Consider the following 26,054-nt stretch of genomic DNA (forward strand, 5'->3'; position numbering starts at 1 on the left):
GCTGCGGCGGCGGCCTGAGATCCGGGGTTCCCAGCGCGGCCCTTAGCGCTGTCGCTGCGGGGCCGCGGCGGGCGGGGATCTGGTGGGGCTCGGGCGGGGCCGGGCTCGTCCCCACCCCAGCCCGGATCCCCGCCTGCCCCCCCCGCCCCCGCTTCCCTCTCGTGGATGCAGGGGGCCGAGCTCAGGGATGGCGAGGCGGAGGCGGCGGCCGCTCCGTACCGGTTACGGGGAGGCGCCCCCGAGCCAGGCCCGCCGCCGCCCCCGCAGCCACCCTTTCCTCCGCGGCCCGCGCCGCGGGGCTCCCGGCCGCCGCAGCTGACGGTGCTCCGCAACGCGGCTCCGCCGCCGGAGGAGGACGAGGGCGCGGCGGCGGCCCGGGATCGGGGACCCTCGGAACTGCCGTGTCCCCGGCACCGCTGCGCCTTGGACCCCAGGCCTCGCCGCCGGGGTGGGCTCTCGAGCGGAACTGCGGGCCGGCGGCTGGACTGGAGGCGCAGCTGGCGGCTCTGGGGCTCGGGCAGCCGGCGGGGCCAGGCGTCAAGACGGTCGGCGGGGGCTGCTGCCCGTGCCCCCGCCCCCCGCAGCTCCCCCTCCGCAGCCCAGAAACGAGCGACGCGCTGCTGAGCCTGGAGGGCCTGGAGTCGGAGGCCCAGGAGCTCAGCAGCCCGGGCCTCGGAGGGGAGGAGGGGGCGGCCGGCTTCCGCCGCAGCCCCCAGGCCCTGGATTGCCTTCCCGATGCAGGACTTGGTCCCCCAGGGCGCTCTAGTACAGGGAGCAGCAGCTGCAACCTCCCCCGCCCCCGCCCCCTCCTGGGCCCTCCGGCCACTCGCGGGCCCTTCTCCGAAGGGCTCGCTCAAAATCCGCCCCAGTTGCCTCTTTCGCTCAAAGAGCTTCAATGGTGGCTCTGGCGGTGATGCTCCGGCCGGCAAGAGGCCTTCTGGAGATCAGGCTGCTTCAGCTGCGAGCATGACAGACATGCGAGGCTCTGCGGGCCGTGAGCTGGATTAGGAGAGGAAACCCAGGTTGACAAGAACTCAAAGTGCCTTTTCTCCAGTCTCGTTCAGCCCCCTGTTCACAGGTGAAACATTGTCACTTGTGGACGTGGACATCCCTCAGCGGGGCATGACCTCTCCACACCCTCCAACTCCCCCTCCTCCTCCACGAAGAAGCCTCAGTCTCCTAGATGCATTTCCCTGGACTGCTCCCATCTGAGTAGCCGAATCCCTGCACAGCCAGCCCCGGCCACACCTCCAGTGTCCCCTCTATCAGCCCGACTGGAGCAGCTTTGCAGCCAGACTTCGAGAGCTGGAGAAGTGTTGGTATTGGGGGCCGATGAATTGGGAAGATGCAGAGATGAAGCTGAAAGGCAAGCCTGTTGCTTCTTTCCCGGTAGGAGACAGCTCTGATCCTCGTTGTATCCTGAGTCTCAGTTTCCAATCACAGGGTACCGCCCCCCACACTAGAATGGAGGGAGCACTGCAGAGGAACCTTCAGCCTGTGGTATCATCCCAAATTTGAGGGTCACTGTCAGTCAGTAGTGGAGTTCATTAAGAGAGCCATCATGCACCCCAAGAATGGAAGTTTCTCTATATCTTGAGATCCAGGGTTCCAAGACTGCCACCAACTCCAGGACAGCTGCTCTGTCCAGTGTCCCAATTCAGCAATGTCAAATCCCTTCCGCACCTTTGCCTATTCTGAATCCGACAGCTCATCCGGAAGGATCACATCCCGGATGTCCCACTGCCTAAGCCTCTGATTTCTTATATCCGAAAGTTCTACTACTGTGATCCTCACGAAGAATTATACCTGTCTGTAAAGGAAGCTCAATTCATTTCCAAACAGAAGCAAGAGGTGTTGGAACCCTCCATGTAGCGAGGGGCCCCCTGCTGGTCAACGCCGAGGGTAGGCGCGCTCTGCCAACACCGCCCAGCCTAGTCTCCTGGGCAGTTATTATGCACTGGGCCTCATCCCCCACCCTCCCACCCCATGTGTATGCCCCTGATCCAGGCATCTGTTCAAAGAGTTGCCAGGCCTGATCGTGGAGTCCCAAGAGGACACATACCCCAACAGGAAGAAGGGCACATAGACACGAGAGGCTTAAAGAGTACTTGCCAGGCAATATGCGAGCTAATCACTGAGTATATATAAAGACGAAGACACACACGAACAGCTAACTGTGCATCCTTCTTTCCTCTGGCTGATCACCCTGATACTGGACAAATGACAGATAAAGCAGGAAACCAGGGAGAAAGAAAACTTCATCAAAGGGAACACGAAATGCCTTTAATTGCAATAGGTGTGCACTTCAGTAAGAACCGCACTGTGTCCCACGACTTGGACCGTGAGGATGAGGAAAAACAGCTTGCTCTTCCTTTTAGAATTCCATCTGGACCACTGAAAAGTAAATTGTTGAAAAGAAGAAATGAATTAACTAAGGAATTCATTTATCTAAGAGACTGTTCTCCCAATGTTTCACTGAGTTCTACTCATCTATTTTCCCATAAAATAGCTTGGAATAAAAAGAAAGAAGGAAAAATTAGATGAATATTGTTGGACTTTATATTCTACCTTTTATGTAAAACCTTGAAAATTTTATCAATTAAACTTCTTATTGCCTCCTGGGAAATCATAAAATGTAGTATAATTCCTGCAGCATCTCCTACCATGGTCCATGCTGGCCAGACATTTAGTTCTATTTTAACTTCTATTTAAAATCCCTTTACATATTAAAAAAATCTAGATTCTCTGGGCATGTCTAAAATGCAAGAGCTCTGACACAAGACTGTCGAGCAGAAATGCTCTGCCAACTTGGACTTTATTCAAATTATATCAAGGCACTTTGTGATTCTTTGATTCATTATCTGTAATTACATTATCCCTATCTTTTTAGAAAAGGAAGTCATATTTATTAGCATATGCATACACATAGAAAAATGAAGCATAAACCTATTACAAGATGCTCTAAGCCTTGTAGTATCTGAAACTTTTAATTCATATATGTCATTTTTATTTGACTAACTACGATGTACCTTAACTACGAGCACAGTAAATGAATTTCATTATGTTGGGTGGCACCTGCAGTGTGAATGAGGGTGGAACAAAATGAGGACACTCTTCAGGAGGTGGCAGCTGTTGTGGGGTTCTCTTTTATTTTGTTGACAGTAATACATGGTTCTGTAATTACAAGAAGCTTTTCTGGTGATGTCATATGTGGAAAGTTAGCATTTATTATTTTTTTAATGTTCTACTGGATCTTTACGGAGTTTTGTAAAACAAGTGTTTACTACTTAGTAGCTAAGCATTTCCCCCTCTTTGTTTCTTTAATTAATGTATTGATCTAAACCAAATCTATAGGAACAAGCTTATTGAGACAGTCTGCCTGTGCTCCTTCAACAGATCACTGCTACTCCTTCTTCAGCACATAAAATACGGACAAAACTGCACCATGTAGGGGCAGAAGAATCCGTTGAAGACTTTTGGCAGTAGTACCTTAAAGATATCTCAAAAATAATTGTGCTTTGTCGCTTCATCTGTGCTATTACATATAATGAGAATTTTACAAAGGCCAAATCCAGCTCTCTGATTTCCATTTAATGGAAGAGGTAACAAAGTTTAATTGCATACTAGAGCACGAGGCATCATTTCCAGCACATCTGATCAATAATTCATAGATTGCTTTGGGTTCAAAGTAATATTTGAAAGAAAATGCAGCTGCTGGGAGCTTATCTTGCCCAAGCCTCATCATCTCTATTAATTACGCTTTTCCCAAATTTGCATCATTAGACTCCCAAAGTGACAGCAGATGGTGAGCAAACTGGACAGGATGCTGAGAGGACCAACACAAGAGCAAACGCCTTAGGAGAATCCATTAAGTCCCTTGCCTAGGATGCGGAAGGTATTAGGAAAGTCACAATGTGATAATTGCTTCTCCCAACAGAAAAATAAAGGGATGACTCAGGACTGGAATTTATCTAATAAGAGATGACATTTCTAAATTTGGGAATTGGATTTTTAAAGAGTATTTTGAGTTAGATATTGAAGGGCATTATTAGCTGAGAATCTACAGCCCACAGTGTTAAATTAGTGACAACAGTCAGTGAATTAGGAATCATAAGTACAGAACAGCAGTAAGTTAAATGCATTCCTTTAGGATTCTTGAGGAAAGGGTAGTATGATCAAGTTTGATTAAATTAGTTAATGGACAACGTGTGTTCTGCTATTGTGCTGTTTTTGTATTTAAAACTAAAAATTTTTAAATTTTTTTTAAACAAAGTCAATCTTATTCTCCTTGGCACAATAAAGCAGCACTTTAATTTCTCAAAACGGCTTTTAAATATTTGGCACTGGTTTGTAATGAGCACCTGTTGCTTGGGATCTGGGTGTGCTGGCTTACCAGAGTTGGACTGCGTTTAGTCCACAGTTCTCTAGGAGCTAGTTCCTGGCATCTGCCAATCTGATGTAAGAATCAAAGTGGAAGCCATCTTGGGGCAAACGCCCAGATTAAGGAACTCAAAGAAAACAAATAATGCTTAAACAAACAAACAAGCCTCAAAAACAAAACAACAAAACATTAGTTCTTAAATATCTATATAATATAACAACCATGTATGCATGTTGAGAAGTAGGAAAAATGTTTTTGCTTTAGAAAAATAAAACAGTTTTAATTGCTGTACAATGTTATATACACATTTTAGATATTTTGCTTGGCTATATAGCCAAATAAATCAGGACACTAGATAAACATCAAGGCAGATCCTGACAGGTAATCCTCAGGAATCACTGGCTAAGAAGAGACAGAAACTTCCAAAGATTCCCCACAGGAAGCAGCAGACAAAGTTTTAACCTGAAGCGAACCTCAGGCAAAACACGTCAGGGTCTGAAACAGTTGTTTCTCCTACCAAAGAATTCTCAGTTCACTCACTGTGGTTTGTCCTTTGCTAGAGGAAGCTGTGCTTTCCCTGATTTTATTTTCCATTAATGTTACTTGAAAGTGTCTAACCCTTCCCCCACCCTCCCAGACCAATCAATCAATCAATCAAATCCCAGTGCAGATAGACCAGGTTTCTTCCACCTGGATTCCTGAAGACAACTCCAGGAGCTTTCCCTTTTCTTCCATCTCAGTCTCAAACAATAGCACCCAGGAGTCTATCCTAGAAATTCAATTTAATCATTGCAAGCAAACATTGATACATAAGAATAAACACTAATACATGTTTTCAAATAGATTCCATATCAGCCCAGCTTCATCGCGCCCCTCATCTCCCGGTTTATGCGCCCCACAAAGGCACCAGCAGTGGCAGAGTGGAGATGCAATTTATGCCAGGCTTGGCTCACCACCCACAATCTATCAATCAAAGAAAGGTTTATGTATCATCAAAGGTGTCTCCCATTCTCTAAACCGTGCATCGGTCAGGTGGTCTGGCTGTATCTGTCCAGAAGAGGCACCTTTTTCTGAACTCACGTGGACTGCAGTGTGGGACAGCTGTGATCCTGTACCAGAGGAAAATGTGAACACTACTCTCTTCTCCCAGCACATACTAACATAAATGATAACAAAAATGATAACCACAGCTTTTTATGAAATAATTTGACTGTTAAAATTTCATGAAAATCCAAATTTGAATATGCTAAATCCTCCCTGAGTATAGATGTTCTACAAGGCTTGGACGTTTAGGGGATTTTTTTTTTTTTTTTAAAAGAAGAGAAAGCTCACCAGAAGCTTTAAGTGAGTTATGCAACATACTCTTACACCTTTTCTTTTCTCTTTTAAAACTACAATGATGGTGGACAGTCATCAGTGCTTTTAGCTTTTATTAGCAATAATAAATTGCTGTGGGGCTGTATCATAGGCAGGGCCAAATCTACTGCTGCCTTTCTTGAAATCTAAGAAGTAGAAACCATTTCATATTTAATCATCAACACTCTGCAATGGCTCCCACATAGTCTGCTGGACCAAAGGGCTTTCCAATCAACAGCCCATGGCCACTGTGGTTCCTTAACAGAAATGACATGGCCCAGATGTTCTCTTACTCATGGTAGTGGTGGAATCTTGAGAAGGTTCTTTGGCACGTGTCAAAGTATGACTATTAAGCAGTCAACCAGAAGGAGACACCCTCACCAACCCCTAGAGCACCTGAGCAATAATTTCTACCACAGGGCTATGAATGGCCATATTTGTTCTTTAAAACACCTGATTCAAGCTGTTCTTCAAATTAAACTATGGCTATCAGAAAGAACAGGTTGATGGCAGTGACTTTCTAACCAAAGACATTTATCATAAAAAAAGAATTAGAAAGATGCATTTGGGGAGGGGTAGAAATGGTGATCAAAACTCCATTTCTAGTAGTAGTTCCTTCTGCTCACCAGTGATTCTCAAGCTCTAGTGTGCAGCAGAAGATCCTGGGGGCCTTGTTAAAACATAAATTGCTGGTCCATGGGCCAGAACTTTTGCCTTTGTAGGCCTGTGGTGGGACCTGAGAATCTGCATTTCTAGGCAGTTTCTAGGTGATCTGCTGCTGCTCACTTGGGGACCACATTTCAGAACCACTGCGCTGACTCTCCATGCTGCACCCACCGTGGCTGGTCTGCTTGGCCTCACTGTGTGCACTTGTTTCAGGAGCTCTGTCTGTTTTCTCATCCTTGGGACAGCTCTGACCACTGTTAACCAGAAAAGTTTCTCCAAGAATAGGAGTGAGTTTTGAAAATTCTTTAGGTCTTAAAGAGGTCTAAGACTACAGCCTTGAATGGTAGAAAATGTCTCTTGGCCAACCCAGAGCCCTCATTCTGGGGATTTTCATAGGTAATATTATAGATATAAGGGTTCAGCAAACAAAAGTGTTTAAAAAAAAAAAAAAAACTCTCTCTTCAACTCACTAAATGGATGCTCCATAGAACACACTTCAGGAAAAGTTGGTCTGAAACTAATGGTAGAACTATGTGTAAGTTTTAACTCACCGATTCCTCAAAATTTTATTTGACATAGAACACTTTTTTCAAATGAAATCTTGCCCAGAACACCAACTTATAAAACAGGTTGACAGAATAGCCACCATCTGTAGAATTCCTGAAGCACCTAGAGAATCCCAGGATTCCAAAGAACATGGTTTGAAACCTGATTTAGTGCACAATAAACAGACTTTTAGGGTGGCTGTTATTGCAGGAAGGTATCTGCGAACATTTAGCAACATTAGTTCCCTCAATCCATGAGCACAGAATATCTTTTCATTTACTATTGTCTTCTTCAAATTGGTTTCATCAATGTCTTATAGTTTGCAGTGTAAAGATTTCTCATCTTTTTTAAAGTTTATTCCTAGGTATTTCCTTCTTTTGATGTAATCACACTTTAAAATCTGAAGCTCAGGCTACAATTTCTGTTGATCTTATCCACTTTTTACTGGACCGACCTTCTAGCTGTTAAACAGAGCAACATTTATGAAGGGCAGTTGATCAGATATTGAGCATGTAGTTTTAGGCTATTTTGTTCAATATAAATGCTTTAACAAGTGGCCATTTTAATCAAGCTATACTTTTAAATTTCTATGTGTTATATATGTTTAGTAATTTACTTAGATACTTTCAAGTATCAAGCACTATCCTTTTGGCCTATAATCCAAACACTTGGTTGGCTATTAATACTTCACATTGATTTTTTCAGACTGGTAAGATAAATGCAATTTTTTTTTTTATTAATCCCATCAGGTTATTTAGTGAATTTTTACTTAGGCACCCTCTGTTTCTACTTAGATAAGTCATAAATAAAGATTTTTTTAGATGTCCTGGGGTTTTCTTCATGCATTCTCATGGTCTTCTACCACACTGAATCCTTCTAAAATTGTTGCAGTTGACCACGCTCCCAAAAGAGAATAATGTCTTATCCACGAGTGAATTATTTGTGTAGACGGGTGGCTTCTCATAAAGATCATCTCTGATAATACATCTTATGAAAAGGGTAGAGAATAAACACACAGACTGCTGAGAAATAGAATGTTATTTGCTAGTCAAGAATGAAAACGTAAGTTTTTATTAAATTATTCAAGATTATCCATGGAATATTACAGTACATCATGAACACTTTTCCGACTTCAGCCAACATTACATGTGAAGGTAACATATTTGAAATAGGACAATCAAATAACTATCTAATCACAATGTCAAAATACGATGTGAGAAATATTGTGGTATTACTGAGTGTTGTCACTGCTACTGTTGCCACTAATGTCACTGTTATTGCAACAACTGCTAGCCAGCTCCCCTAAACTGAGTGCCCAGTGTGCACTGGAACAGCACTTAGCAATTCTATAAAACCTGTTTTGATACTCAGAACATTTATGTGAAGGGAGGTGACATGGTTAATTCAATTTTAGATACTCACACATCGAAGCATGAAATAATTTACACGGTAACTAATATTTTTAGGTTTAAAATCGGGACCAAGACATTTCTGATTACACTCTCATAGCTAGCAAATTATATTATATAAGAAACTTCTTCTGTAAGAAATAAGTGGTTGGACTCACCAATGGAGTTGGTTATCTTAATGCCATATAGGTTATATCATTATATTTTAATAAACTTTCTTGAAATGTACTCAGGCCAATGTGCTTGAAAATAAAGAATAATGGCATCTATCTGTGTCCCAGGAACTGGGTGGGATCTCAAGCTAACAGAGGAAGTCTGTCAGGCCTAAATTTATTTCCAGCCCCTCCCACTCTCAACATCACAAGAATAGTCATTACAACCGATCATGTGACTTCATATAGAAAACATCCAGAAGCTGGGGCTTGTAGTCACTCTCCTTGAAAATGTAGGGTTGTAAGTTATGTATTAATAAGGAGGCATTTGGGGATTGTTTGGGGGTAATTTTTGATACTTCATTAATTCAGATTCTTTTTTCTTTTCTTTTTTTGTATTTTTTTTTTTAAATTGAAGTATAGTCAGTTTACAGTGTTGTGTCAGTTTCTGGCATACAGCACAATGCTTCAGTCACACATGATCATACATATATTCATTTTCATATTCTTTTCCACCATAAGTTACTACAAGATATCAATATGGTTCCCTGTGAAACCGTTGGCTGGCTCCCTAGCTTTCTGAACCTACCTGCTCACAAGACTGCCTCCTGGGGAAAAGGAGAAAGTTTGTAATGGAGTTTCCTTAATTACAGCATAGCAGAGCTATGCAGACACATCAGATTCAAGAAAACTTTTTTCCCCTCTTTTCTCCTTTTGGTTTTTGTTCTACTAGTGGCATTGCCACTGTGTGTCAAGAACCCAAGGAGTTCGGGGTGAGGGGAGGAACGTCACAATTGCAGGGGCCTGATCACCATGCAGAAAACAGCGCCCCACCAGACAGATGTGCCAATTAGCCTGCCTCGGGGAAGAGGAGACAGGGTGTGGAGGTGCGGTGATGGACAAAAGGGGTGCTGCCCTGGGGAACTAGTCTCAGGAAGAGCTCTTCCTCTCCAGCGTTGCTGGATTTCTAGGCAAGAGCAGCAGTTAGCCATTAACTGAGAGAATCATTACTGATGACCAAGGCAGAGGCCCTGATCAGCCTCCTATGAAACCACACGGAATGCCAGCCCTCACACCTTTGATGCCAAATTATTTGTATTCCCATCCTGTCCTACCTCCCTTGAATTTATATTGTTCTGTTTCAGGCTGAAGTTATTTTGTGGCACAAATTGTCTTAATTTACAGGTAATTCATGTATTTGAAAAACTCAAGACATTTTTACCAGTGACAATTGGCAAAGTAGTTAATTATGAAATATCCTATGCTCACATTATAAAATTAAAAACACTGGTCTTCCTGGTCTTTTGAGTGATGCAGAAGTACCACATTTTACAAAATAACTGTATCTTGTGACTCCTCCCTTCAACCTAATTTTCTTCTCACTTCCTGCCCTACCTCAGCCTCACTCTCCAGCTCCATGCTCCCCCCTCAGCGGTCCTGGCCAGAGCCCTCATTTTATCTAAGCAGGTGACCAAAAGGAAACATCCCGATATTCCTTGCGCTAAAGTGAAAAATACAAACATGTTTTCTTTCAAGGGTTATTCCGATTATCCCCAAACCATCTATGAAATTAAGATAATTCATTCTGAAATCCCACCCTTTATTTACTAGAAGTGGCATCTTAGGCAAGTTTCTAATTGATCTAAGCCTCTGTTTCCTTCTCTGAGAAATGAGTAATTTTCAAGGTGTGGGTTAGAAGTCGTGCATGTAAAGGACCCAGTGCCAGTGTCTGATGCTTTGTGTGTGCTCAAAAAAAGTTAGTAGTAGTTTAACAGAAGGCTCCCTGTAGTAAAGAATGTGACTGTGGTCTTCACTTATCTGAATTAAGAAGGCTTATTTTGGCCTCAGCAACATTTTAAGATTAAAAATAAAACTTAGTAAAGCCAAGAGCCCATGCCCTTGCACAATAGCATGTGCAGAACAGAAGCCCTTGGCTTTAAACACCACTTTCTGTCTTCTTGTGGGGCCATGACAATCCCCGGGTGAGCTGTATCACAAGCAAATGGGAGCATCTCCATGTCACCGCCCACTCCGGACATTCAGAGGTGGCACAGAGGGCCTCTCCATGCGGATGAGCCAGAGCTAAGACAATTCTCCAGATGCTTAAAAACAAAGCCAAAACCAAAAACAAGACCCAAACGAACAGCAAAGAAGCTGCAACCCAGAAAACCAATCTTCAAAAACTTGAGGAAACCTGAAACATCCAGGCTGGCTGTTTTCTCTGGCTGAATCCACAGGCTGTTGTACAGCTTCAGCGCTAGCCCAGACCCTCAAACTCTCATACATTTTTGTTGTTCAAACACAACAATGAGCAATGAATGAGAACTGACTGCCCCATGTTCACAAACAGGTCAGTACCAGACATTATGAACTAATAAATCATGTGAAACCACCAGACGGCAATACAGTTATAGAGCAGGACAGTTCACTCACTGCAGACAAAGGCATGGTCACTGGTAAACGTTATCCAAATCCAAAAAGTACACAAAATATATCAGCTTTTCCACTTAGCCACCCAAAGGTTAATAATCCACCAAAATTCAACCTGTCGCTAAAGAGGGTGAGGGAACCCAATGGCTTTTGCCCCTTTTTTGTGCCAAGAAATGTACTGTTGTCTTTCAGTTCCTCTTTATTTCTTATTACACCCAACATCATGCTAGATTTTCACAAGCAAACCTTCCCTGAAATATATACATAATAAATCTTATTTATTTAAAATGTAACTTTTTCTCTCCTCCAGCAGTTTCTGACCTCCTCAGTAAATGAATTTTCATGGTGCTGACTTGTCTCCAAACAACCACTCAGATTAGAATCAAACATCATCATTTTAGTCAAAATGGTCTGCATGTCTGATGCTACTGTTTGCATTTGATTAAATCATCCTCTCTCAGCATCCTCTCTCAGCACAGCTGAGGTCCCCATGCCTAGTCAAGTTCATAGTCAAAGATTCTTCTAGGAGTTCTTGGGCCTGCAGGTATTTCCATGATCATTACAAAAGTACTTCTTTTTAAATTAAAAAAAAAATCTATAATGTGTCCTGTAGAGAAAATTTTATTTCAAAAATAAAACTAAATTCTGAGCTTCAATAAAGATGACATTCCAGGACCCTTCTAATGCCCTGAAGGAAAATGAGGATATTTACTATGTTTGACAAAGGCTGGACTGGCTGAGTTCACAGAAAATGCTCTACCAAAAACTCCCCCAGGGATCACCCCTCTCTCCCCCAGTAAGCAGAGCCCCCTTCCTGCATTCTCAGGTTATTTATAATACCTGGAGGTAAGATTGACCAACCCCAATGTTCACAGCAGCACTATTTATAATAATCAAGACAGAGAAACAACCTAAATCTCTACTGACAGATGACTGGGTAAAGAAGATGTTGTGTATTTATACAATGGAATACTACTCAGCCATAAAAAAGAATGAAATCTTGACATTTGCAGCAACATGGATGGACCTAGAGGTTATCATAATAAGTGAAGTCAGACAGAGAAAGGTAGATATCATGTAAAATCACTTATATGGGGAATCTAAAACCATGATGCAAATAAACTTATTTACAAAACAGAAACAGACTCAGGTATAGAAAGCAAACTTATGGCTTTCAAAGGGGAAAGCTGGGGAGAGGGATAAAACAGAAATTTGGGATTAACAGATACACACTACTATATATAAGGACAGATAAACAACAAGGACCTACTGTAGAGCACAGGGAACTGTATTCAATATCTTTAACAACCTAAATGGAAAAGAATCTGAAAAAAGAATACACAATATATATAACCTAATTACTAAACTGTACACCTGAAACACTATAAATCAGCTATAATTCAATTTTTAAAAATCTACAAATAATGAGAGTCAATCGTATAACATTTACTGGGTACTTACGTGTAAGCCAAATACTGGGTTTACAGAATAAACATTTTACAGATTGAAAAAGAAAAAGAGTGACCAACAATGATGTTCAATATTATCTTTTCTTTCCTAGGCCAAGATCATGTCAACTTACTAGGTCTAGCTACTTCATGTTAATATCACCAATCCTTTAGGAATCATGATAATTAGAAAAAATGACAAGAAAGAGACGGCCTTCTTTATTATCCCTGAAAAAGTGAACAGTTTTCACAGATGATGCTTTACATGCTTTACTCACTTTGCTACACTCATGATTGGTCTTCAGCTATGAACTTATAGAAGGTATTTAAATGGCTGAATAAGAATTTCTTATAACTTTAAACAGAGAAATGCCAGATTCTGCTAACCTCCTTCATCCATTTATGTGTAAGAGGGAGATCTTTCTTTGTCACGAGACATTAAAACTTAGCACCAAACAAGTTAGTGAGTGCAATCTCTTCTTGAAATCATCCAACCTTCTGTAAGGGTGATTTGCAATTCTAACAGTGAAACAATTTTTACTGAAATCAGCCCAATTCATCTTACATACAGTACCACAGGTAAAGAAGAAAAAACAAGGAACCATAGATCTTGAAACACACACACAAAGTCTTACACTGGAAGGAATGTCAGTTTTCCACATTCCAACCAGAAAGTAATTTCAAACCAAAGATTTCACTTATCTCAGAAAAACACAAATGCATTTCCTGGATTTTAGTAGATATATATTGTTAACTCTTATCTTATTCCTTGAAAATCACTGCCTAGTCACCAGAGACAAATATTGCAACACTTTGGCATAAGGAGAAAGAAAGGAATCTTACCAGCCTTTATACTTAACAGTTTCATTAAAAGACTATACTAAATCTCATTTCTAAGAGCTTCAAATGGGTGTAGAACACACAGACACACCCACACCCCTATATTGTTTATATTAATCAGCTTTTATAGAAAGTGATTCATATCTCAAAGATTTTTCTGTTTTTAGGGCCTTGTCTAGTTCTTCTGGATAAATATAAGGTACAAATAGGAGACACCGCATAGGAAAAGCTGGACTCAGAGTGATTTCCTGTAATTCTCTGTGCCCACCTCATACCAAATCCTCTGAAGCTTTACGCAACCACTAGAGCAGGGTCACAAACATCACACAAAACAAGATCTTGCTGGAGTCTGTTCCTCTGAGAGATTTCTTCTCAGGCAAAAGTGGGGCTGGACAACCAGCAGTGGCACTCTGAGTGTGCACTGCCACCAGGGCTGAGGCTGACATCTACAAAGACTTTTTAAATAGTCAATAATGCTCTTTGCTGGCAGGAGCATGAGAAGTAGGCATAGCTAGTAGGAGTCCAGCAGGTTTTTATGAAAGAAAAACAGAAAGACACTGGGGAAAAGGCAATAGTTTATATTATGCATATTCGGAGGCATCAGTTCTACTTTTAGAAACAGAAGAATACGCCTTAAGATTTGCCTATAAGAGTCTCACCACTGATGTTCATAGCAGCAGGAAAACAGGGTGGGGGTGAGGGGAGAGGTACCGACTCAACAATCCATCTGGAAATAACCAGCTAAGTAAATTATGTATTTACTTCATACAATGAAAAACAATGTCATACAATGAAATATTAGGTCATCATTAAAATGAAGTCATTGGGCATTTATCCCAGAAAAATGAAAACTTATGTTCACACAAAAATATGTACACAAGTGTTCATAGCAGCTTTATTCAAGACAGCACAAAACCGGAAATCACTCAAATAGCCAATCAGCCGATAAATATTTAAATAAAATGTGATAGATCCACATAATGGAACACCATTAAGCAAAGAAATAGCAACAAACTACTGACAGGTGTAACAACTCGGATAACTCTCCAGGGAAGGAGACTGAGTGGAAAAAGCCAATCCCAAAAGGTCACATACTATACCATCCTTATGTACAAGGAAATAAGCTTTTAAAGGCTTGTATCTTTGGAGCACCAACTTGTGTTAAGCTGATCCTCCCAGGGAACACAACTAGCTTTTACCAGTAGTCTCTTAAAAGTGAATGGCTTAAAAGAACTACAACTATACATGGTGATAGATGTTAATGAACCTAACTGTGGTAATCATTTTGCAATCTATACATATATCAAATTATTATACCGAAAATGAACTGAAATGTTATTTGTCCATTATATCTCAATAAGAAAGAAAACTAAATCAATAGCTTACCCCTGGAAAGTTCTGAAACACAGGAGTATCTAGGGGCAAACGGTGCTCCGCAGCAACTCCACCTTCTGCTTAGAGGGCCAGGAGCGCCAGGGTCTTACAGGAAAGAACCAGCTACCCAACATTATCTCGCTGGAATGAGGCGTCAGCGTCCCCAGTTCTCAGTGCACGTGCTGCAGCGGCTGGTCCAGGGCTTGGGGTCCTGCCCTCCGGGAGCCAGCAGCCTGGCCAGGGCGAGTGCTCAAAAAGCAACGCAGAGCCCAGCGCCCCAGCCCTGCTGCGGTGGATCGCCATGACCCAGCCTTCTGGACCACCGCTGTCCTGGTCCTACTCCTCCAGGATTAGGGAGTCACTGGCAACCTCCTCGAGGGCTTGGCAGGGCTCCCCTGGAGATCTGGCCTCACCAGTGACCATGTACAGGGAGGAGCACGCCTGGCACCGGGGCTCGAACTCCGGGTCCAGTTCCGCTTGGAGAGGAGAGAGCGGGGGCCTGGGAGGCCGGCGCCTCTGCCGTCTCCAGCGCTCGCGGGCCCCGGGCTCGGGCTCCGCGCTCCCCTCACGCAGGGGCGGGCTGCCGCGGGGGAGGGTGGGCCTGCGACGCCCGCGCTCCTGCCACCGCCGGGGGGAGAAGGGAGAAGGCAGGAGGAGAATTGATCATCCCGGGCTGGAGCCCAGTCCTCAGCCAGTCCTTGTCCCTCCGCCCTGCCCATGTCCCCGACCACACCACGCAGGCTCCCCAGAAGCCGGCCGGCCGAACTGGGAGGTGCCTCCCGCAAACCTGGGGCAGCGGGGGCCGCCCCGAGGCCAGGCCGAGGGGGAGACGGGGACAAACTGACCTTTTCGAGCCCGACATGCAGAGGTGTGTCTGGAGAACCTGGGGCAGCAGAGGGCAGCCCGAGGCCAGGCTGCGGGGAGATGGGAGCAAATCGCCCACCTCGGCGGGGCAGCCCCCCTCCCCACACCGACCCGGCCCCCTGATGGCACCGGGCCCGCCCCCCGGGAGCCGCCCGACACGGAGACGTGCGCCCCACGAACCTGGGGCAGCAGAGGGCGCCCCCAGGCCAGTCCATGGGAAAATGGGAGCAAATCGATGGGCTCCCACTGGTCAGCCCCGCTTCGCGAGCCATCACTGCTGTCTGTAGCTCATTCCACAGTCGTCACTCAGGTATCCAGTCTGATGGAGTAGCCTATTTGGAACATTGCAGTTGTAGCAGACAGAAGAGAGACAATATGCTCAACCATATTTGCTCTTAAAGATTCTCCAGAAATGACACAGTCTGTGCTCACATGACCAAACCTAGCAGGGAAGAGAGAGAGAATGATCTCCTAGAAAGAGGGTATTGAATATTTTTGAACATTGACGCAGTTTATCACACAGTCATCGGAGAATATTGAGTACAGAACTGGCGCCATCTGATTTTACAATTTAGAAATTATCTCTGTGCTGAGAAGAGGCTGCTGTGGGGAGGGCAGCTTTATGCTTATAGGTAACTTTCTTTATGTTTATGGGCTTTGATCCACCAATCCGAGGCCAAAATAGGAAATAACAGATGATGGATTGCTTAGTTACTCTCTATGGCTTAGGGAGAAGTGAGGCTTCTCTAAAGATGGTGAAAGTTTTTCTTGAGAGAGCAGATAGATCTTATAATGGCCAAGCTTTCAAAGCAACACTCAAATTAGAAACAAAAAATCAAAAACCATGTGCAATAAAATGGCATCAAACCTGGATGACATTAGAAAGAAATTAAGGTAAAACCTAGACATGTTTAAACCATGTTTTTATAAGTTGTGCATATTACCCTGTCATTCCAGACACAATTGTATGCACATATACTTAGTTTTGTAGTCATTTGAGCATCTAGAATTTGCCTGTCCCTAGACCTGAAGTATTATCAGAGCTCAAACCACCACATTTTTCTTTTTTCACAGGACCATTGTAAAAGTCAGTGTGAAATGTGTTTTTGCTTTCCATTATGAAACCCCGTCTTATTTCCTGGAAATTGTTATGGGTAAAGTGCTAATAAAAGATGTTTTAGATTCAATGAATTAACCATATTGCTTGACTAGCTCCTGGATTTTGATTTGCAGAGTACTTTCTTCTCTGCATCTAAGCATCAAGAATGACTCAGTGTGGGTCCATTTAGCTGCCATATAATCAGATACTTCAGTTTTATTACTATTGCTTTATGGTAGCAAATATTTCCGTTTAAGTCTCTCCAAAATTTGCAAATTTTGTGTTTTGCTATGTCCAATATGTTACTATTTCAGTATGTAATGTATAACTATGTATGTATAAATTAAAATATGCTATTAAAAAATCTACCTGGGAGCAAAACTACAATTTCCTAATTCTTCCCTACCAGTGACCTCAGTTTTCTTTCTATTATTGATTTATTAAGCTTAATTATCCATTATAATAGATTCATAAATAATAAATTACTTTTGCAAATTGGCATGGTAGAGGTTGCTCAGGCATTTAAAGCCTAAAGAAACAACTTGAATGACAAATACTTGTATCTGTAAACAATCAACAGGACTACCGAATGTGCTTACTCTGAAAAATGAAATAAGAGAAATTCATTTTAATCATTGGGGCAATTCATTTTGGGCAATTTTCTCTTTTAACTTAATGCATTAGAAAAGGTGCTCAGTGGTGGGTGCTGTGATGACTCCCAGGTATTCAAGGCCAGTCACTCACTGCCCTCTAGTGCTGTCCAGAGGGGCGACCCTTAGATAAGCTATTTTAAGGTAAACCCTAATTATTGGAGTTTTAGGCCTAATTTTATTTATAATTGTGATCATAACTACTATATTATTATACCATTTAAAGCTTATTTACAGTGAGTGTCCCTGTGTCCACCCTTACATATGTGCACACACTAGTGCACTGAACCCACGTGCACACATGCACACTGACACACAATGAGTAAATGGAACTTCTGTACTGTGCATAGAAAAACATCACTGAGTGAGTATAAGTATCATTAAGTGGAGGGAAATTTGCAGGAAGACACTCTAGCTGTTTCACATTCTGACAGCCCAACAGATTCTTTCAGAAGGTGAAATGTACTGTCACACTATCGCATTTGCCTGACTGATTTGACACAGTCTCATAAGTCTCATAATTCTACCAGTTGCTGATTTTTCATCACCAACAATTAAGCCTAGACAATTCACCTTTTGAAACTAATTTTCCTTAATTGACTTCTTTAAAAATTTTCTTCTTTAAGGAAATTCTTACATGAGCCGGAAACGTAATTCCCTTTTTAATTAATGGCACCTTTACAAATTTAATTATATTTTTCTCAAACAGGAAAAATAAACTTTGCATTTATATTTAATACTGAAATAATGGATTATTGCCAGATAATCATATTGACAAAGTAGTTACCTAAATGACTTACATGGATTGTGAGAATAAAAAAAGTATTAGAAATAAATGTGAGTTGATGTTTTGAGTTTAATTATATGTATAATAGCCATTAATTATCATAAATATTTTATTTTCTGAATCGCAGGCTCTTATCAACTTGGACTTGGTTTGTGTGATGGTCTCCTAATTGGCTTCTCATCTGTTTCCTCCCTGCTTCTAAGTCATCACACATGGCACTGACAGAATGTTCTTTCCAAAATACCACTGTCTTCATGTCACTCCTCTAACCAGGAGCCCATGGTGCCTCCCTATCATTTAATCTCTCAAGCCCCAGTCCCTCAGCCCAGCACCCACAGCCTCCCATCATCTGGCCCTGCTGTACCTACCTCACCTTGCCTTCCACTGGTCCCTTCACCACAACAAGACTGTGTGGGCCCAGACCCCCCTGGTCTTCACCTCCATGGGTGGGGGAAAGCCGGACTGTTTTCAATCACTTTGCAGACAGAAGAGGAGCAGCAAGCGGGGGGAGGAGAAGAAGAATGTGAGTGATTCTCATGAGTCACAGCCGCGTTATGTAAAGAAGGGCTGTGGGTGTAAGTGTGCAGCCACCTTGAACTTGATGGTGGAATCAGCAAGTCTTTCTGAGCAGAACAGGCAGGCAGCAGTGCCAGGCTGTTCAATTTTCAAGTATGTTCATTTTCAAGGTGAGGGTTTGGCTGGAAGGAGGACTATTTGCTCGAGTAATTCTTTCCAGGTTGTAACGCTCACTCCCCAGGAAAAATTTCTGGGCCGGCTCACAGATTTCCAGAACGTGCCCAAATGTTCAGAGTCAATTGGTGCTGCAGACAAATGATGGATTATCCAGAGAGGATGTTAGCAGTGTCAGGACACATGACCGATTCGGGTGGGATCTCATTACTTCTTTTTGCTCAAGTAGCTTTTTGGTGGGGGGTTGGCGTGGTGTTTGGAATCTGCAGAGGTGAGTACTGTCCCAATGGGGAGGGGCTCAAAAAACTTTTTAAAAACCTGCTAAAAACTAAACCTACCAAGGGAAATTAGGTAAAAATTTGTATAAATCCTAAGCAGAAACAAGACAGAAAAGTTTAAAAAGTGAGTGCATAATCACTGTTATATTTTCCTGGGATTGATTTGGTTAACTGCTCACCTCAGTTATCAATTACTAGATGACATGGGTGGACACAGGTAGTTAAAATTCTATAATCATTTCTATAAGACTTGAACCAAAGTATACTTTGCAAAACAAGAAGTTTACTCTAGATTTTAAGGCATGGAGGGAGTTTATTCATCCAAGAGAACACTTAGAAAGAATATGATATAAGGCCACAGTAATTCTGTGGTAGTAAGAATGTTGGTTCCCCGAAGGTGTCCACACCCTAATTCCTGGAACCTATGAGTATGTGAGCTTACATGGCAAAAAGAATTTAAGAGGTGTGATTGAGGCTACAGATCTTGATGGGGAGATTAATCAGTCTTATCCAGGTGGACCCAATCTAATCACGAGAGTCTTTAAAAATCAGAGAACCATTTCCAGATGGGGTTAGGCATCAGGAGATGTGACGATGTGGAAAGGCTCAGAGAGATATAACATTGCTGGCTCCAAAGATGGAGAAGTTGGGGGATCAGAAGCCCAGGAGTGGGAGGCCTCGCTACGAGCTGAAAAAAGCAAGGAACCGAATTCTCCCCTAGAGCATCCAGAAAGAAACACAGCCCTGCCAACACTTTGGTTTATAGCCCAGTGAGATCTGCATTGGATTTCTGACTGACAAAATTCTAAGGGAATGCATTTGTGTTGTCTGAAATCACTAAGCCTGTGGTAATTTGTTACATCAGCCATAAAAAATAAATGCAAGTTGTTTAGTCAATACATTTTGAATGAGTAAAATTAGTCTAAGAAATTCATAAGAAAATTATGTGAACAGACTTCTTTTATTGGGGCTGGTACTTAAATATGGCTTTTATAAGTGATTTAGTTTTAAACAAACATTTGTTGAGCACTTACTCTGACCTAGGCGCTTCTCTTTGCATTTGTATTAAATCCTCACAGTAACTGAGCTCATTGCTGTCAGTTGCTGATGTAATCTTTCCAAAGTCACACACATAGCAAATAGAGAAGCTGAGTTTAGTCACTACTATGGTTGTTCCCACACTCACTGCATATTAAAATCACTTAGGAAGTTTTTACAAATCCCAGTGTCCAGATCACATCCCGTGTCAATTAAATTGGAATGTTTGAGCTTGGAGCCAGGTGTCAGTATTTTAAAAAGGTGTCCCATGAATCCCACGTGCAGTGAAGTTTGGGAGCCACTGTACTTGCTCTCAAACTGTGGGATAAATGTTGTTATTCCAGCTAATGCAAAGCATTCAAACTCAGATGGTTTAAAATGAAAACCTACATTACCTCTTACTCTAAAATGGTGGTTTTTTTTTTTTTTTTAAACCATCATTAGTGCAGCAACTGTCGTTGGTTGGATAAAAGAGCAATTGTTAGTCCAAAGACTAGAGTAGAATTGGTTTTGCACGTAGACACAGTTTGGATTGTCAGTCAGAATAATGGAGGCCAGCAGTGGGGACACCTTTCCCAAAACCAGACAAGGAGGGAGAAACAGATCTTTATCTGGTGTCTAAAGCCAGAAGGGGACTGGAGGGCTGCCTGATGAGATCGGCAGTCAGATTGCCTGTCTGGACATTTTGTCACCATTTTTGTTCAAAGTCTATGCCTTTATGTGTTTCAGCATCAGCTAGAGACAGCTCTACACTCCCAGTAAGACTGGCGCTGTGACTGAGAGCCTGGATTTCCTTAATTTTGTTTGGCTTCCTTGTTCCCTACTTGATGGCTTCCCTAGGGTTCCCATCAACATGATCGCATCCTGCTTCTGGTCAGGTGACAGACTGCAGGTTGGGGCACTGATGGATCTTTGGCTGCAACCCTCTGGCTGCCACCCTTAACTGTTCCCCCCCTTAACTGGCATTTTCATAACTGTATGGTACTCAACTCCCCCCTCGGGCAGGACAGGCAGGCTCTGTCTTTTAATCTGCTGCAAACCTTCACTTTTTCAATTCATTTTGCAAACAGAAATTAGTTCAGTGGGTTTCAACTGGAAACAGGTGCTCTTGGTTCATATCACATTGATGAGTGACATAAGTTAAAATGCCCTTTTATCTCACTGGTGATAAGCACAGACACCAGTGCATTACCTTTTTGTATATGCTAAGCCACAAACTTGCGCTAGACAGGATTACCTCCAGATTCCTAACTGAACCCAAGGCAGTCTTTTTAGCCTGAGTCCTCCAAGTTGGCTATATGCTCTTTGCCAGTTTCACCAGAGTGTTGCCAACACTCTAACGTGTGCTGTGTGGATGTGGAAGTAAATTAGCTAAATCGAAAGAGTGAAAGAATTAACTTTACATGTTCTACATGATTCGCTGGACTGGTTCTCTCTCGAATTTACTCATCTTGGTAAATATTACAAGTTACAGTTTGATTTTAGATTTGTTGATCCTTATTTAATTGGGCTTTTTAATTGGTCAAGAAAGAAATTTGGAGTTAAGAGAAATTACTCCCAACTAGGATTATAATCTAAGTGGAGTGGAGAACTTACTATTTATTCCAGTGGATTTGTGCAGCATCGACAGGCAGACATACCAGACAAGAAGTCATCTTGGGGCAAATACATAAAATTCTGCTTTCTCATCACACAACATTATCCTGGAACAAGGACTAGGTTTTTTGAGGTTTAAATATGGTCTAAAAATTCTTTAAAAATCACTGAGAATTAAGATCCTTCATAAGTTATAAATTCTGTAACACGAAAAACAAACACAAACAGCCCTCAGACTAGGGAAGACCGGTGCGGTCTTCTGAGAATGCCCTTCTACATTTGCCTTGTGGCTAATTTCAAATTGCGATTTTCTCAAAACTGATTTGTATTACACAGCTGTTCAGTGCTGTTCTGCGCCTTGCATTTTTCAAGGAGTTACATGGTTTCCCCTCTTCCTTCCTTAAAGATAATTTCAACACAGCTTACAGACACACACACACACACACACACACAAACACACAAATTTATTGGCCAATATCAATAAATGACCAAAGCCCGGAGGAAACTATTGAAAATTAAACTTCGTTATAGCACAGTGGTATCAGCCATGTATTGGCTAATTTCCATGTTTATAAATAGGATGCAAAAGCTTAATTTCATCATAATTGAAGAGCAACTTTGAAAAAGTCATGCAATTTAATGGCATAGCTGTCTTTTACTGCTGTATGTAAATAGACTGAATAACAGCAGTAAACGTTGAACACAATCTCAGGTGCTGCGATTTCTTTGGAACACAATTTAAATTTCAAATTATGTTTAAGACCTTTGTAAATAACACAGGGCTCTTTTTTAAAGCTTCTCACATGGAGTTGACTTACTTGAGGAAACTGGCATTTGGGAAAAACAGAGAAGTAGAAGCAGAGTGGGCCATTTGGAAATCTGACCGCATATGTTTTTTTAAAGTGCATCATTTAGTTTTAAATCATCTTTTCCTTCCATTATTTTGAACTTTATCAATATCCTCCTGTGTTATATATTTACGTCATCTTTGAATAAGGCTTTTTCCAATCTGCATTGTGTTGCTTGGCCACAAACATTCCCTTTTTCTTTAGTATAATTAGGCTTAAAGGGAGAAGGTGATAGATAATGGTGCACACATGCTAGGCTGCTGCTTCCCATGGAAATGATTCACTAGCTGGTATCCTTTGATTCTGTCCTTGGTCCTGCCCTCAGGACCAACATATCCTTCCTATGAAATAATGCTCAGTGGAAGAAGGGAGGAAATGCTGTTCTCTTTGGATCCCATCAGATTTCAGAATGTTACAATTAAGATATAAATGTGAAGGTCAGATATGAAGCTAAATAGTAAAAAGTTCTTCTGAGAGGCAGAGTTAGAAGGCTCTGATGAAATTTTAACACGGGGGTGTTAGAAATAAGCTAGGTGGTCTCCCCTGTGTTCTCTAGGGCTGCCATCAACAACAGGGAGAAGTTTACCCTAAAGCAAATTCCCTCATGGGATTGATAAATCTTAGAAGGTGAGTACTCAAAGTATATTATGCACACAATAATACACTTTGATTTCATGGATTTTTTAATTTTTAAAAATTTAGTTTTGTGCTCACCAGATGACTTCAAACAAAATTGAAAAAATAGGGAAACAATTTTGCCTTTAGGTTAAGATGAAATCTATAAATCTACCATGATAAGGGTAGTGCAATATTTACCAGCCATAATTAGTAATACATCGTTGAGAAAATCATGGAGAAGACGTTTATCCTAAAACTCTTACCTTCTTGAGTGAAGCCTTTTCTTACCGCTCAACAAATTCTCTCATTCCCAGGAAAGCTGGTTAAATGAATGGGTCTAATTCATTTATTTGGAAATTGATCCTTATTGTGTGCCAGGCTTAAAGATTTCATGGTGGACCAAACAGTAATGCAACTCAAAGTCTTATGAAAATGATGAACAATACACAGATAATTATATAATTATAATAAATTCCTAGATGGAGACTAGAAGGCTGGAGTAGGAAGAAGGGACTTGCTCCTTTCTATTTGTTCCCATTCATGTCAAGATGAGCCCAGCTCTTGAGGCTGGCAGCAGTCAGTCACCTCATGACTCTGATTTTCAGTTTCTCCAATATTCACAGAACAAACCTCGTCTCCTAGCACCAGAGCCACTCCTCTGAGTACTGAGTCCTAACTACCTTCTCTAAGTTTTAATAATTTCAGTCCCTTCCCTTTGTTTCCCGGTCCTGGGAGTGCTAGTTGCTCCCTGTAATTCACACCTCTCTGATACCTTGCTGTTCCGATTTGCCTTTTCAGTTTTCTGATACCTGATTAACAGTTTTTGCATTAAACTCTCTCTGTTGAAATAATTGGTAAAATCTGATTGAAATCTCTCTGACGCAGTGGGCAGAACCTACCATTAATCACATGTACTTTTTTTTTTCCTCTAAGGACCTACCTGGATCCACTGTAAGTGCTGGTAATCACATAGTCAGGGTATTTGAAATGGTATCATGTTAAAAAAGAAAGTCAGAAGAATAAGTCAGCCACTGTAGCAGGCTTTGGGAGGTTATTCATGTTGAGTTTATAAGTTAATGGAGAAGTGGAAACATAAATACTTGACAATAAAATGGCTCATGAGATGAAGGAATAAAAGATGTTTTTAAGGCCATGCCAGCCTGATGGTGGAGACAATTGGAAAGATAATGGAAAACTCATTACTCCTTAACTTGGCTTTCTGTGTTGATTCACAGAAACTTTATTCATAAACCTAGGTCCTCCTCTGGCTTTGGATGGGTTAAGCCCAAAGGCAAATATTAAGTTCTAGCTGAAAAGTAAGAGTAGTGTTGTAAATAGATGGAAAAACAGATCAGCAGAACCGACATGGTTAAAGAGGGGACAGCAATCTAGACAATTCGTGGAGTTACATAGCAGCTTTGCTCATGCCTTGGTGTTTGGGCATTTTAGAAATCTTGATAACCTCTTCACAGCCCAGATGCTGCCTGTCTACCTCAAGGCCCCATTATTGTTACCACATTGGACCCTTTAGCATTAGCAACAAGTCTACACCTACACATTTCCCCCTCCAATTTTATGGTTTGGGGTTTAATGCTAGTTCTGGTCCTCTTACCATCTTTCTTATTTGCTCATAACTAATTGGATAAGTTCTCTCATGGCTCTGGATTCAAATGCCCATCTTCATAGGAGCACCCCAGTATCACAATATTTAATACGACACTAAAATGAAAGCTGGTGACAAATGCTGTAAGAAGAGAAGGGCAGGATAAGGATGTGTTATTTCAAAGAGAGTGTTCAGTAAAGCTCTGACTGATGGTGACACTTGGGCAGAGACTTAAATTGGGCAGAGGAAAGCAGTGCCGAGATCAAGTGAAAGAACATTCCAGGCAGGAGGAATAGCAGAGGCAAAGGCTCAAGGCAGACATAGTCTCGGCCCATTTGAGAAAGTGCAAGGATGTCATGGAGGTGAAGCTGAGGGAGCGAGAGGTCAGTGGAAGGACATGATGCTAGAAAGGTAGTCAGAGGGAGGCCAGATAGGCCACTGCAGGTCATGGGGAAAACTTCGGATTTTCTTGTCAGTGTGGTGGAAAGCCGTTGGAGAGTTCTAAATGGGGAAGTCATGTGATCTGACATGCTTTTAAAGGACAGCTCTGACTTCTATGTGGAGAATGAGCAGCAGATGTCAGGAGTCCTGACCAGGTCGAATGTCACTGTGGTGGCATTCACTGTAAGAGTAATGTTGGTTTGAAATGAGGTGCTTGTAATGAAGATGTTGAGAAGTGGTTGGACCAGAGATACATTTGATGTTCAACTGACTGACTTTGCTGATGGTTTATATGTGAGGCTCCAAGAACAACTGTACAGCTAGTTGCACAATGTACCAATAATTGAGATGAGAAATCTGTTGAGGGAGTGGTGTGTATATGTGTGTTGTATTTGAGATGCGTATTTGCTACTCAAGTGGAAATGCCATATAGGCAGTTACATGTGCAAGTTGAATGCTCAGCTAGAGATATAAAATAGATACTATTAAGTGATACTAAAAGCCATGTGATTAGTTAAGATTATGTAAGAGATGAGTGTAGATAGAGAAGAAAAGAGGACAGAAGGCTGATTCCCGGAGCACTCTAACATTTGGAAATCAACAAGCGGAGGAGGGGGCATGAATGCAGCCTGAAAGGAGAGTCAAGTGAGGCAGGAGAAAATCCAAAAGTGGGCTGTCAAGAGGTCCAGTAAAGAAAGGTTTTCATGAAAAAGAGAGTGCCTGCCTGTGCCAAATTCTTCTGAGGGATCAAGTCAGAATCCAGTGGTGTGTTGACCACTGGATTAACAACATGGAGTCCTTAGAGACCAGTATAAGACAATAGGAGGATGGAGATAAAAACCTGATTCTTATTAAAGAGAAAATGGGAGATTGTAAAATATCTTGTATAGTTACATTTTAAAAGGATTTCCTTTAAAGGGCATCAGAGAAATGGAGCAGT

The 26,054-nt window shown here is 42.0% G+C and overlaps 1 pseudogene; it reads left to right on the forward strand.

The window, feature by feature from the left end:
- The first annotated feature begins 165 nt into the window (after window positions 1–165).
- LOC102506900 lies at window positions 166–2,447 on the forward strand (annotated as a pseudogene).
- Window positions 2,448–26,054: the final 23,607 nt, after the last annotated feature.

Source organism: Camelus ferus, chromosome 17 (genome assembly GCF_009834535.1).
Source record: "Camelus ferus isolate YT-003-E chromosome 17, BCGSAC_Cfer_1.0, whole genome shotgun sequence".
Classification (NCBI taxonomy): Eukaryota; Metazoa; Chordata; class Mammalia; order Artiodactyla; family Camelidae; genus Camelus; species Camelus ferus.